General features: G+C 31.5%; 1 long non-coding RNA gene across 1 annotated transcript in view; it reads right to left on the bottom strand.

Moving 5' to 3' along the window:
* Positions 1–213: 213 nt before the first annotated feature.
* Positions 214–13,893, bottom strand: part of LOC111515815 (uncharacterized) — a 34,182-nt gene continuing 20,502 nt past the window's right edge. The window contains exon 4 of the long non-coding RNA XR_012465996.1: positions 214–549. This is a non-coding gene — a long non-coding RNA (uncharacterized lncRNA). The remainder of the gene's footprint in view (positions 550–13,893) is intronic.

A 13,893-nucleotide genomic window follows, 5' to 3' on the forward strand; every position in this document is an offset into this window, starting at 1 on the left:
CAAGTGACATATCACTTATGCCTTATAAACATCCAAGAAAGAAAGCACCATTATGACCAAATGTGTTCAAGTGTAAGGTTTTCCTGAAAGAGAATAAAATACAACAATAAAACAATATTCCTGTAACAATAAAACAAATATTCCTGTTTCCTGCAATACACCTGTAAGAAAGTATTTTTCTCCAATGCTAAGTTGGTAAAATGAAAATCAAAACACTTCCCAGCTATATTACCTTCGTCAAAATGTGAACATAATGTAATGAAATTATTTTGTGAATGAAAACGTTAAAAGCTAATGTAAGCCCTGTTTGGTTTTTGTTGTTTTTATGGTTATGGTATTTATGTAACATGGTTGATAATACATGTGAATTACATATCAACTAATGAAACATCATTCAACCAAAATTATTTGATGATAAATTGAGAAAACACTACTACTATTCCACAATATTTCACAAACTTTATTTATCTTCTTTTCAGCTTCCCAGGTTGATTTGCGCTTGAGATGGCTTTGGTAGTGTTTCAGCTGTCTTTATCATAGAGCAGGACTCTGAAAAAAATATATAAAACCTTAGACACTAATTTCAGTCATCAATACAGTTAAACTAAACATATATGCTACTATTATTTTCACTATGTTCTATATTTTTCTGTGGAATGAATATATATTCATTAAAAATTGTAATGTGTGATAGTTGCAAAAATATTTTTCACTATAATCCCAAGGCTACGAAAAACTGTAAATTCAACATCTACTGAATACAAAGCTATAATACTTGTTAAACTGATATTATGTACTTTTACACTGACTGCAAAGAAGCATTCAAAAGCGCTCCAGCTATTCTCAAGAATATCAAGGCTATGGAAGAAACAGGTGAAGGAATAAAAAAGGATATAATGAATTTCAAAATGGAAATGTAGTTTTGAAATTTGTTTAGTGGTCTTTAAGAAACTTTCCCCCTTGATAGAAAAGGTTGCAAAACTGGAATCTGAACAAGAAAAGTTCAAACAAAATAATGCAGCAAAGGCAGGACTAACCCAGCTGTGTGAAATGGATAACACGATAGCCGAGGTGATGGATAGACAACGAAGGGCAAGTAATATTAAAATTTTTAATGTGAATGAATCTACCCAACAAATACAAGCAGAGCGTAATGATAAGAATATGGTCACTGTGAATAAAATTTTGAAAGACTATAATATAAACAAACAGGGTCTGAAATCATTTAGATTAGGCAAATTCAATGTAGCCAAAAGTAGACCAATAAAAGTAAAATTGAATTCACTGGAGGATGGTATGCACTCAAGAATAAGCCTTCTAATATGCCTAATATTAAAATTGCATCTGACCATATTGCAGCCTGGCCAGGTTGCAGCAAGAACATTATAAATGAATAAATAAAAAATCAATTATATGGGCATATTAGGAATGGAGATTTCTCAAAAACGATCAAATATATAAATAATAAACCTACTATTGTTGATCAAGTTTGGCATCAGCATCAAAAAAAACTAACTCATCGCCCCTATATACAATTCAATATAGATATTATTTACTTAAATGCTCAAAGTTTACTCATTAAAATTGATCAGATCAGGGATACTGTATTGCAGCTCAATCCTAAATTGATTTCAATCAGTGAAGCAAGAATAACTCCAGAAATCAATAATTCGAAAATTGAAATATTAGGTTACAGTTTGATCAGATGTGATTCTAATAGTCGGTATACAGGAGGTGTTATCATATATGTATGTTAATTCTAATGTTAATTTTTCGGTATATAAAACCATTACACTTAGATAATACATATTGTGTAAAACTATTAAAGTAGATGTTGGGTCTAGTCAGTGGTTGGTAGGATGTTTCTATCGTTCGCCCTCAAGCTCTGAGGTAAATTTTTTAGAAAATTTTGAAAATAATGCATGTGATTCTCTTTTTAACTCTAAATGGCGCTGTATAGTGGTTGGAGATTGCAATTTTAATCTATTGAATGACGAATTTTTATACAGTGAAATTTAAAAACCTTTTGTTATAATATGGAATTGATCAGTTAATTTCTGAACCTACTAGAATAACAAATGATAGTGAAACTCTGATAGACTGTTCTAATTAATCACAAATCTTGGTGAATACTGGAGGTAATTTTCAATTTTAACACTACATTTCGGCTGGACATTGAATGATTTTTGATCAGTGTCTACATTGAAAAATATTTTTTCTTTTCCTACTTCCTGAACTTATTTCAGGTTTTCAGATAGGATAAATGAAATTAATTTTTCGTTCAATTGAATAAATAATATTTCAATTGAAAATATTTGTTTTTAATAAAAAAAGTTCCTCTTGATTCCCACGCATCAAAACAATATTCTGTATTATTTTTTATACAGTGTCAGTGTCAAGTATGCACCATATGGGAAACTTATTTATAAAGGGATTTTCGACAAAAAGTTATTTTTGATAAAAGTTTGTGCATCTACTAAAACTGAACATGCACCAACGAAATTTAGTAAAGCACACGTAATATACGAGGAGGCTTCAAATATTTGATTTTAAGACAAGACTCTCATTTTGAAAAAATATCGGGAACTGTTATTCAGAGTTGTTCAGCATTGAAAAATACATCTAGATTTGAAATCGTGGCCATCCAAGTGAAGTTTTATTTTTTTTACCCATTTTTTAAAAATGGGGACTACGATAAAAAAAAATCTAAAACGATAAATAGACAGCATCCTGGAAACGACGGTTCATTTAAAAGCCTGCAATATTACAAATTACACAACTATGGTGTTAACCACGGTCAATTTTTTTGAAGAGTAAAATAATTTTTTTGTTAACACAGAAAATTACTCAAAATTATATAGTATTGTAACAAGAACTCAATATTCAATAATATCAAATAACAAAACATAAAAATAAAATAGGTATTTGAGAACAAACTCACTGATTTTCTGGAGATTATTTTCGAGAATTATTTTGATGTTTTGTGCTTTGATATTATTGAACATTAAGTTCTTGCTACAATACAGTATATTTTGAGTAATTTTCGGTGTTAACAAAAAATAAAAATAACTGCACCAAAAACTTGGAAAATTATTTTACTCTTCAAAAAAATTGACCGTGGTTATCATCATAGTTGTGTAATTCGTAATATTACAGGCTTTTAAAATAAACCGTCGTATACAGGATGCTGTCTATTTATAGTTTCAAAAATTTTTTTTTTCGTAGACCCCATTAAAAAAAATGGGTAAAAAAATAAAACTTCGCTCAGATGGCCAATCAATTATTTGAAGTCTTCTCGTATATTACGTGTGTTTTCCTGTATTTTGTTGGTGTATGTTTAGTTTTAGGGCATGCACAAACTTTTATCAAGGATAACATTTTGTTGAAAAACCCTCAATAAATAAATTTCCCATATGGTGCATACTTTGGGGATGACACTGTATAGCAATATACTTGTCAATGGGAAAATTCCTTACATATTTCTATTTGATTTTCAGGAGACCGAGAAAATCAACAAATATACGTCGATAATAATATGTTTCACCTAAGTCAAAATTGTCCCACTTCTGAAAATTTGTCAGTGCCACTTTCAATATTAATATTTATTTTATTTATCAATAACCGGCTCGACTATAATAAAGTCCCACCAATGTGTGATAATTCTAACATTGTATTGGGAAATGAATATGGGAGTCAGGTGAAAACAGTAGATGATAGCAAAAATATTATAGTGTTGCAAAATGTGGTCTTAAATTCTACCAGCTTCAAAACATCACCTACCACGTCACATATTGCCAAGAAAACTCATGGAAAAAATGAAAATGCTGATATTCCCACTGATCTATACTCTGAACTTGAAGAACATTTTAATTCAGATCAATCAGAATATGTTCCAGATACCGATGAATTATCTTCAGATTCTTACTGTAGTGCTCAAAATATTAGGATTTTCAAGTTCAACAAGAATTCCGATAGTTCGGAAGCAATTGTAGGAAATTTGGACCAACATCAATTGAATGTTTTTATTAGTTTCCCAGAAAAAGAACCTATAATAAGTGAAAGTAATGGTACAATATCAGCCACTTCAGAACGCATCTCTGCCTCGTTAGATAAAATAGTGTCATTTATTAATGAATCAGAAAATAACGATCAGACCCAAAAGAAAAAATATTCTAAAATCAAACGGTTTCCGGATTTTTGTTATTTCTGTGAAACTTCCGTTTTGAATTTCGGACGACATCTTCTCAGAAGCCATTCACAGGAAATGGATGTTCAAAAGATTGCAACTTTGAAGCCTAATGACATCACCCGTAAAAGACTAATTTCTGCAATAAGGAAGATAGGTAACCATTTAAAAAATTCAGATATCTGTGAGAAACCTGTCAAAAAATATCATGTTCCTGGCAGAAATTATTCTGAATGTATACCATACAAACATTGTTTGGGGTATTTCAGACCTGCCCAACTTTGGCGCCATGTCAAAAAGTGTCCACAAAACCCAGGAGAAAAAACAATATTTTCACATAAATCAGATGCACAAAATATTCTGATGAAGCATCATGTGGACCAAAAACTCAAAGAGACGTTATTTCCAAGAATGCTAGCCGATAAAATATCTTTTGTTGCAAAGCAAGATATTCTAATCTGTAAGTATGGAGCGCAGTACCTAACAAGCCATAGAGAAAAGCACCATATAAACATTTGTTCTCGGAAAATGAGAGAACTTGCTAAAATATTGGTTGTAATCAAAAAACTTCATCCCACCGTGAAAAATTTGTATGATGCCTTGCAGCCAGTATATTTTGACTCATTTGTTGCAGCAACAAAATCAATATCTAGATTTGATGCAAGTAAAAATGAGTATGGATCTGCAACTTTCGCAATGAATATAGCAAGATCTCTGAAAGAATGTTGTAGTTTAGCTGAAAGAATGACCTTAAAAAAAAGATCATACAACTCTACTATTGATACGGCCGAACTTGAGGCTAATTTCAAAACTTTCCAACAACTTCTTATTGATTCTTGGAAATTTGAAGTCTCTTCAGTGGCAGCTTCATGTCTCAATACCAGAAAGTGGAATAAACTAACAATAGTGTCAATTAGCCAATTAGCAGAAAAACAACTTAGGTTCAATTCAAAAAATGAAAAATCCTATAAACTACTTTTGGAAGTGTGCTATTGCCGATCAAATGAAGAAAAACTTGGAAAAACAACAGGCTATGAAGAATCTATATTAGAAGCACCTAAAAATAATTTTTTATATTCTCGCCTAAGTCAAGAGGCTCCAAAGGAAATTTGAGCAGCGAAAATAGTGCTCCACCTAGCAAACTAGCTTTTTTAGATATAAATAATAGTCAGGGAGTATGTGAAACCAAATTATGCCATGTCAATGTCCAGGGCCTTTTGAATAATTTGAACTCTGTTGAATCATTTGTTCATAATAATGATATTGAAATCGTTTGTTTATCGGAGCGCTGGATAACTGAAAACTATTATAGAGATGCATATTTTGATAATTTTGAAATGGCAACAACAATTTATTGCAGGCAAAATCATATTCGGGGTGGTGTATGTATCCTTGTAAAAAAAAGGTATTAAATATAAGGAAATGCTTACATTGAAAAAAAATTCTTCAGAGTGTCAAATCGAAATATGCAGAATTTATTGTGAAGTGAATAGCTTTAAAGTTATAGTTATCACCATTTATAGACCTCCAAGTGGAGATTTAAACCTATTTTTTAATTGTTTATTACATACATTAAAACTTGATGAGAATAAAACTGAAAATATAATTTTGTGTGGGGACTTCAATATAGATTATCTGGCAAACGATACTAATACCAAATTATTGAAGGATCTATTCAGCTCATTTAAATTGAAATTCAATATGTTAGTCCCTACAAGAATATTCACCAATTATAAAGGATCACACTACCAGCAATATTAGAAATTTATAACTGTGTATTGGTACAACCTAACACTGCAGATCATATCTATCCCACATATTAACACGTTGACGGACAAACCTGCTATAACCGTTGCGCCTACAGGGACGCAACGGTCATAGCCGAGAAAACTTAAGTGGACATGACGGCTGTGCCTGTCGCCAAATGGATATGTTTGCATGTTCGTGAGAATGAGTTGTCCCCCTAGGAAGATGTGTTGTTGATTGCCTAAAAATCAGATTGATTTGAAGTGGGTGTTTGGCTGAAATTCATCGTTCACTCACGTGGCAAACTCCGCACCATATTAGTCGGCAAGTGTGTTGTGATTTTCATAAGGGCATGCATAGTTATAAGTGATTACCTTTATATTCAAGTTTTTAGGTAAGGACTGATTTATTTTTGAATACCCTCATGTTGAAAACATGATATGATAACAACATTTTCACATTCTCCTGATATAAGACTCTGATGAATTTATTGAACCAGATCCTTTTGCTCCTACTGAGAGTGATTTGAGTGAATATGACCCAGAACTTGATCAGGGAGATTATTCGGAGACAGAAAACCATGGATGAAAAAGAAAGAATGCGTTTACTCAAACTTTATGACGAAGTCGACTCTGATGAATTTATTGAACCAGATCCTTTTGCTCCTACTGAGAGTGATTTGAGTTAATATGACCCGGAACTTGATCAGGGAGATTATTCGGATTCCGAATATGAAAATACAGAGGATCGCAATGATAATAATAATAATGACATACAGGGTTCCAATGAAGAGGTTGAGAGTGAGGTATATATCTAGAATTTGTCATTTTGAAAGTTATACATTCAAATATTTTTTAGAATGTATCACATATGATCCCCGATATTGTGGATGATTGGGTGGATACCGTGGCAGCTATTGATGATTTTCAGTTCAATGAAAATGCCACGGGTATAAAAATACAGGGGAATGCCAAGTCTTTGCCTATTGAGATATTCAACCAAGTGTGGGACAGCGAAATCATGGAAATGATAGTGGATTCCACAAACGACTATGGTGAAGCAATCACACGTAAATTATGTCCAAAAACTAGATATTCAAGGAGTAAAGAGTTCGTGAAAGTCGATGTGAAAGTCGATGTGAAAGAAATGGAGAAGTTCATTGGGCTGTGTTTACTTCAAGGACAATTGAAACCCTATAGTATTCGAACGTTATTCAGTTTGGATCCTCTGCTATATTTCCCGCAACAATGAGTGGCAGGCGATTCGAACAAATATCACGATGCTTTTCAATTCATGGAAAAATAGTCTGAAGACGATCGGTTATTAGTGTTCGCAGATTATTAGAAATGTGTTTGAAAAAATTTCAAGTGTTTTATCATCCACCTAAACAGTTATCATTAGACGAATCTCTTTTACTTTCTCGTGGAAGACTCTTGTTTCGTACATTTATGAAAAATAAAAAGACGAAATATGGTATCAAATTTTATGAGTTGTGTACTCCAGATGGGTATGTTCTGAATATAGACATATACAAGGGAAGAGGAGAAAAACCCCCAGATGAAGTTTTGTCCAAAATTGGTACTTTGATACATGCCTAATGATCTCAAATCATAATCCTAAATTGAAACATATTTATAAAGAAATGAAAACACAGCATAATGACCTGATAATAAGAAAATGTAAAGAACACTTTCAGCAGAAAATTATAGCATCTGATAACAAAATGAAAACAATGTGGGGATATTCATAATGAAGTAACTGGAAAAATCAAAAGAAACAATACACATTTACAAGGGGATCCTGAGAAAATTGCAAATAACTATAATGATTTTTTGGTACAAATTATTCCACAATTACTTAACAACTTGAACTCTCAAAAATTTTGCTGTGATATTTCAAACAACACTCAATCAATGTTTGTTATCCCAATCACTATAAATGAAATTATTAGCTTAGGACACAGACTGAAAAATAAGCACACTTGTGGTGTTGACGATATTCCAGCAAGTATTGTTAAATACTCTCTGCCAACAGCCAGTAGTATAATATGCTTTATAATGAACAATTCACTTAAATTTGGGATATTTCCAGAAAAACTGAACATCGACCTAATTTCTCCTGTACACAAAAAAGGTGATTGTGAGTTGTTAGAAAATTTTAGACCAATTAGTGTTTTACCAGCCTTTTCAAAATTGTTTGAAATAGCGATGTGCGACCGATTGATGAACTTCCTAAATAAGTATAAAATAATTAATAACATTCAGCATGGATACATCAAGGGAAAATCAGTAGAGACAGCCATTATGCAATTTACGGAAAAAAAAGTAAAGTCATTTGAAAATAACCATTTATTGTTAGGCATTTTCTTGGTTTTATCTAAAGCCTATGATTGTCTCAATCATAAATTTCTACTTGAAAAACTCGAAAGGTATGGAATTCGTGGAACTGCATCAGACTGGTTCACATCATACCTAACAAATAAGCAACAAATAGTAAAAATATCAATGATAGTTAAATCTAACGTAAAAACAAATAACACTGGGGTTCCTCAAGGCAGTATAACAGGTCCAATTTTATTTGTACTCTTTATGAATGACATCTCGAAAATATTGCAGTATCCTGTTAATATATCTTACAGCATTACTAAATATGCGGATGACACAAACTTATTAGTTACTAGTTCTAACTTATTTGATTTAACTCAACAGGCAAATTTTTTTAAGTGAAGTAAGTAATTGGTTTGCAAAAACGTATATTGAATGTCCAGAAAACTAATATTATTTTGTTTCGAACTCAACAACAAAAAAAAGATACACCAAGTAGTGTTAAATTGTCTGGTAGCGAAATGAAATTAGAAAAGAATTCAAAATTTTTGGGAGTATTTTTAGATGAGCATTTGCAGTGGAATATCCATATAGAAAACTTAGCAAAAAAATTAAATAACTTATCTTACAGTTTAAGAGTAGTAAGTAAATATCTAAATGATTACTCATTAAAAATTATTTATATTGCAAATTTTGAAGCATCACTAAGATTTGGGATTATGTTTTGGGGATCGAACAGTCACATGATTCATTTATTTACCATTCAGAAAAGAACAATAAGATGTTTATTTAAAATGAAATAATCAAGAAACCTGTAGAGGAATTTTCAAAAAAAATCACATACTTACTGTGTATGCAATTTATATATATATATATATATATATATATATATATATATATATATATATATATATATGAATGTGTACTATAATATCTGTATAAACATAAAAATAATTTTACAAAGTGCGTGGACCTTCATAATTATCAAACACGTAATTGTAGTAACATATCTTATCCAATACATAGATATAGCAACTGAAGTAGCAACTGAAAAACATCCCTCTTATGCCTTTATACGACTTTTTATTAGACTACCAGAGAACATTGAAACCTTGAACAACATTAACAAATTTAAAACAAATGTTAAATCCTTCCTCATTGAAGTAGAACCATATAATGTAGAAGATTTTCTAAATTATTCTTATTAGATATTAGATTTAAGAATTATGAAAATTGACACTGTTTCATTTTTTTGTTTTTCGCTGATTTGTATAAAACACTCTTTGAAATAAGGATTATAATTATCATTATTATTTGGTATTTCAGTTGATGGATCGTACTTAGACAAAGGCCATGATCTATTTATGGACAACTATTATAATAGTGTCACTTTGGCAAATCATCTACTCAAAAGGAGAACACACGTTACCGGTACACTTAGAAGAGACAGAATTGGAAATCCAAGTGAAGTAGTTGAAAGTAAACTAAAAAAAGGCGACGATATATGGCGGCGACAAAACAAGGTATACGTTTCCAAATGGAAGGATAAACGTGAAGTTTTGTCCATAACTACGGCACACCCATCAATGGCCCCTTCAGTGAATGGAAATAACAAGAGATCGATGAAACCCAAAGAAATTATTGACTATAACAAAAATATGTCTGGAATCGACAGGGCAGACCAAATGATAGCATACTATTCATGTCCCAGAAAAACAGTGTTTTGGTAAAAAAAAAGTACTTTTCCATTTGCTGGATGTTTCCGTGTGGAATTCATTCTAGTTATATAAGAGAGTTACTGAAAAAAATATCAAATTCATTGAATTCAGAAATCAACTAATAAAATCATTATTGGGGATTGATCCAAAAATCAAGGATGCTCGTCTCCTCATAAAGTTTCCTGGAGCTCAGTCTTCTCCTAAAACTATCTATCCTACTCCATCAAGTTCCAATATGGAAGCAACATCAATTCAACATTTTCAAGAACTAATTCATTTTCCTCCCGGTCACAAAAGAAATAAATATTTTTTGAGGTGTAAGCTGTGCTCCAAAGAAAATCACCGAAAGGAAACTGCCCTACGTTGTAAGACTTGTCCTGATAAGCCAGCTCTATGCCCTGGTCTATGTTAAAAAAATGGCATCAGTAAAAATACATTGAAATAAAGATGCTATTTCTAAAATTGTTTTTTTTTTCATTGAACTTCTATACATCTTATTCTTACTGTTATAACCGTCCTGTCCCACCTGACCAAAATATTTGCCATGTAGGACAGGGACTGCTATAACCGACTGTCAATTTGACAAGAACGGTCAAGAAAAAAAACTCTCAATTTTTATATTCCAACCCAGTATTAGAAAATTTCCGTCAATATTTCAATAAAAATATCGGTGATCCATTTTAATAGGAATTGCGTCCTTGTATTGTCCGTCAATGTGTTGACTGTTAAAAAACAAAAAGTAAATAATAATGAAAAAAAAAGTTCTGATAAATCAGTCATAGTAAAAAGACATGTCAATACTAGCAGCATTAATGAATTAAGAACTAGACTCAGTACTGCAATATGGTTTCCAACGTTATATGATATGACTATTCATGATGGATTCTCTTTTTTCTTAGAGTCCCTCTCTTGGTGTTTTGATGTCTCATGCCCCAAAAGAAAAACTGTTGTAGACAAGGGCATTAATAATAACTGGATTTCTGACGATGTTGCCCAGGAAGGAAAACATCTAAGAGATATGTTCCATCTAATTACAACTGATCGAGAAGTTGACCCTAGTATTATGGCTGTATACAAATCTAGGCTGAAACAACACAAGAATAACGTTGAGTAAAAAAAGATTACTTACTTTTCCACTAAAATTGACAATGCCAGTAACAAAACTAAAGAAACGTGGAATATAGTAAACAACGAGTTGGGAAGAAAAAGAAAGTGTTATGCTGATAATGTTATCACTCTCCATCATGAATCAGTTGTGGTTGAACACTCTTCTGCTGTAGCAGACCTATTTGCCCATCATTTTGCAAATTCTGCTAAAACGGCTATTTCCACACACTCAGGTCAAAATCTAGCTTTACCTTGTACAACCAGTACAAATGTTAATATTGTACACACATTTGAGAATGGACCGATTACTGAAGCTGAAATTCATGCTGCATTGAGATTAATGAAAAATAAAAATTGGAGTGGATCAGATGACATGTCAATACCAGTTGTTAAAGAAATATTTGACCTTATTGTATCTCCTCTCATTTATCTATTTAATCAATCCTACATGCTAGACTACTTTCCAGAAGAGTTCAAGAAAGCCTTAGTCATTCCTCTTTTTAAAAAAGGAAATAGAAATGACCTGAATAACTACCGACAAATTTTATTACTTTGTTCTCTTTCGAAATTGTATGAAAAAGTGGTGGTTACTAGAATAGTGAATTATTTAAAGTCAAATAGTATACTATGTAATAATCAACATGGATTTAGGAAAGATGGTTCCATAGAAACCGCTGCCTATGATTATCTCAATAACATATACTCCGAAGTTGATGCCAATAGTTTTGTAATTAGTATTTTTTTTGATCTGTCAATGGCGTTTGACACTGTTTCATCAGATTTTCTATATCTAAAGTTAGAGAGGCTTGGGTTTCCACATAACATACCGACTTGGATAAAATCCTATATGAGTGGTCGGAATTTGACAGTCAAATATAACAATATTGTGTCCAAGGAACATGATGTGACATTAGGAGTTCCTCAGGGATCAGTACTGGGACCTTCACTTTTTGTGGTATTTGTTAATGATCTCAGAACATGTTAACAATTGCCACATAACTATATTTGCAGATGATACCACAATGACAATCACTGGGTCTACACTGGAAGATATAATAACAAGAGTCAAAGAGGTCATTGATAGATTTACGTCTTGGTGTGAATGCAATCATTTGATATTAAATACCTCCAAATCTGTTACGATGAAATTTTATAATAGAAAAAATAACATTCCAGATGGAGTTGATATAACTGATGGAATAGCCATGGCACATGATGTTCAATTTCTAGGAACCATGTTAGATGAATCTTTAAATTGGGATCTACATATTGATGAGGTTTGCAAGAAACTTAATGCAGCATTCTGTGCGATTAAGCAGATGAAATTGCTTGTAGATAAAAAAAATCTCTTAAGTATATATTTTGCAATGGCATATCCGCATATTTCCTTAAATATAATGTCATGGGGATGTGGTAGAGATTTTAATAGAATATTTGTTGCCCAAAAGCATATTATAAGACTGATTTTTATATGGATTATCGTGATAGCTGCAAAGCTATTCTTGTAAGAGAAAATATATTATCAGTTCCATGCATATATATATTCAAATGTGTGACTTATGTAAGAAATAATCTTGCATCTTTTGAAACGAATGGTTCTACTCATAATTATCATACACATCATGGTGGTATGTTAAGGATACCCTCACACAAATCAAATAAATTTAAAAATTCTCCAATATACAATGCTATCTCACTTTACTATAAATTACCTGATTCAATCAAGGAGTCAAAATCATATAAAATCTTTAAGAATAATACGAAACTATTCTTAAAAAAATGTTTTTATAGTTAAAAGACTATTGGAGTGATAATTCCTGGGAATAATTCCCAATGTAATATAATATATGTATTTGTTTTTAAATTGTAACATTTATATATTAGGTGCCGTGTTTTATGTTTTTATATTTATATTTTATCTTTATTCTTTAATTTGTTATTCAAGTATGACTAACTATTATTTTACAACATATATTACAATTATTGACTTACCATATGTACATTATGTACCGATAATGGTTAATAAAATTATTATTAGTATTATTATTATTATTGTCAAAAATCAAGCTATTTTATTAAATACGCCAGTAAAGACCATTTTTGTTATCAGTCAAATACTGGCAAAAAAAAATTAAACCCTTTGCGGATGGAGAGATGATAAAAGAACATCTGACTGCGGTTGCAGAAATGGCATTTCCTGATGAGATAAACAGTATTTATTATATTACTGGTATAATCACCAATGTCAAGTAATGTTGAGCATGGTGGTAGCAGATTTGGGAAGGCTATTTGAAGACATTAACAAGGTCACAGGAAGGGAAATGTTCGTTAACTACTGCATAATTCACCAGGAAACTTTGTATACAAAAAAACTGAGTTTGCCTAATGTCACAGTAACAATAATTAAACTAATTCATTTTGAAAAGATCACAGTGAATTCAAAGAATTCCTGAAAGATTCAGAAACTGAATATGGCAACATGGTTTTTAATACCGAAGTATTTCGATTTAGTAGAAGTGCAGTGCTAAAACAAGTATACAACTTGAAAAGCCTAATTTGGTAATAACGAATGGATGTGCGATTTTGGACATCTTATCGACATGACTCAGCATCTCAATGATCTTAATGTAGAACTTCAAGGCAAATTACAATTCATTCACAATTTGTATGATAAAATTCAGGGCTTTGAGTGCAAATTAAAATTGTGAAAACAGCATATTTAGCAGAATAATGTGTCTCACTTTCCACATTTAAAAAAAGAAAACGTTACTACTTCTCAAAAATACGCACAATATATACACATTTTAATCAA

Source organism: Leptinotarsa decemlineata, unplaced genomic scaffold (genome assembly GCF_025532065.1).
Source record: "Leptinotarsa decemlineata unplaced genomic scaffold, Ldec_3_MD MMD2_tig00003192_RagTag_RagTag, whole genome shotgun sequence".
NCBI classification, from domain to species: domain Eukaryota; kingdom Metazoa; phylum Arthropoda; class Insecta; order Coleoptera; family Chrysomelidae; genus Leptinotarsa; species Leptinotarsa decemlineata.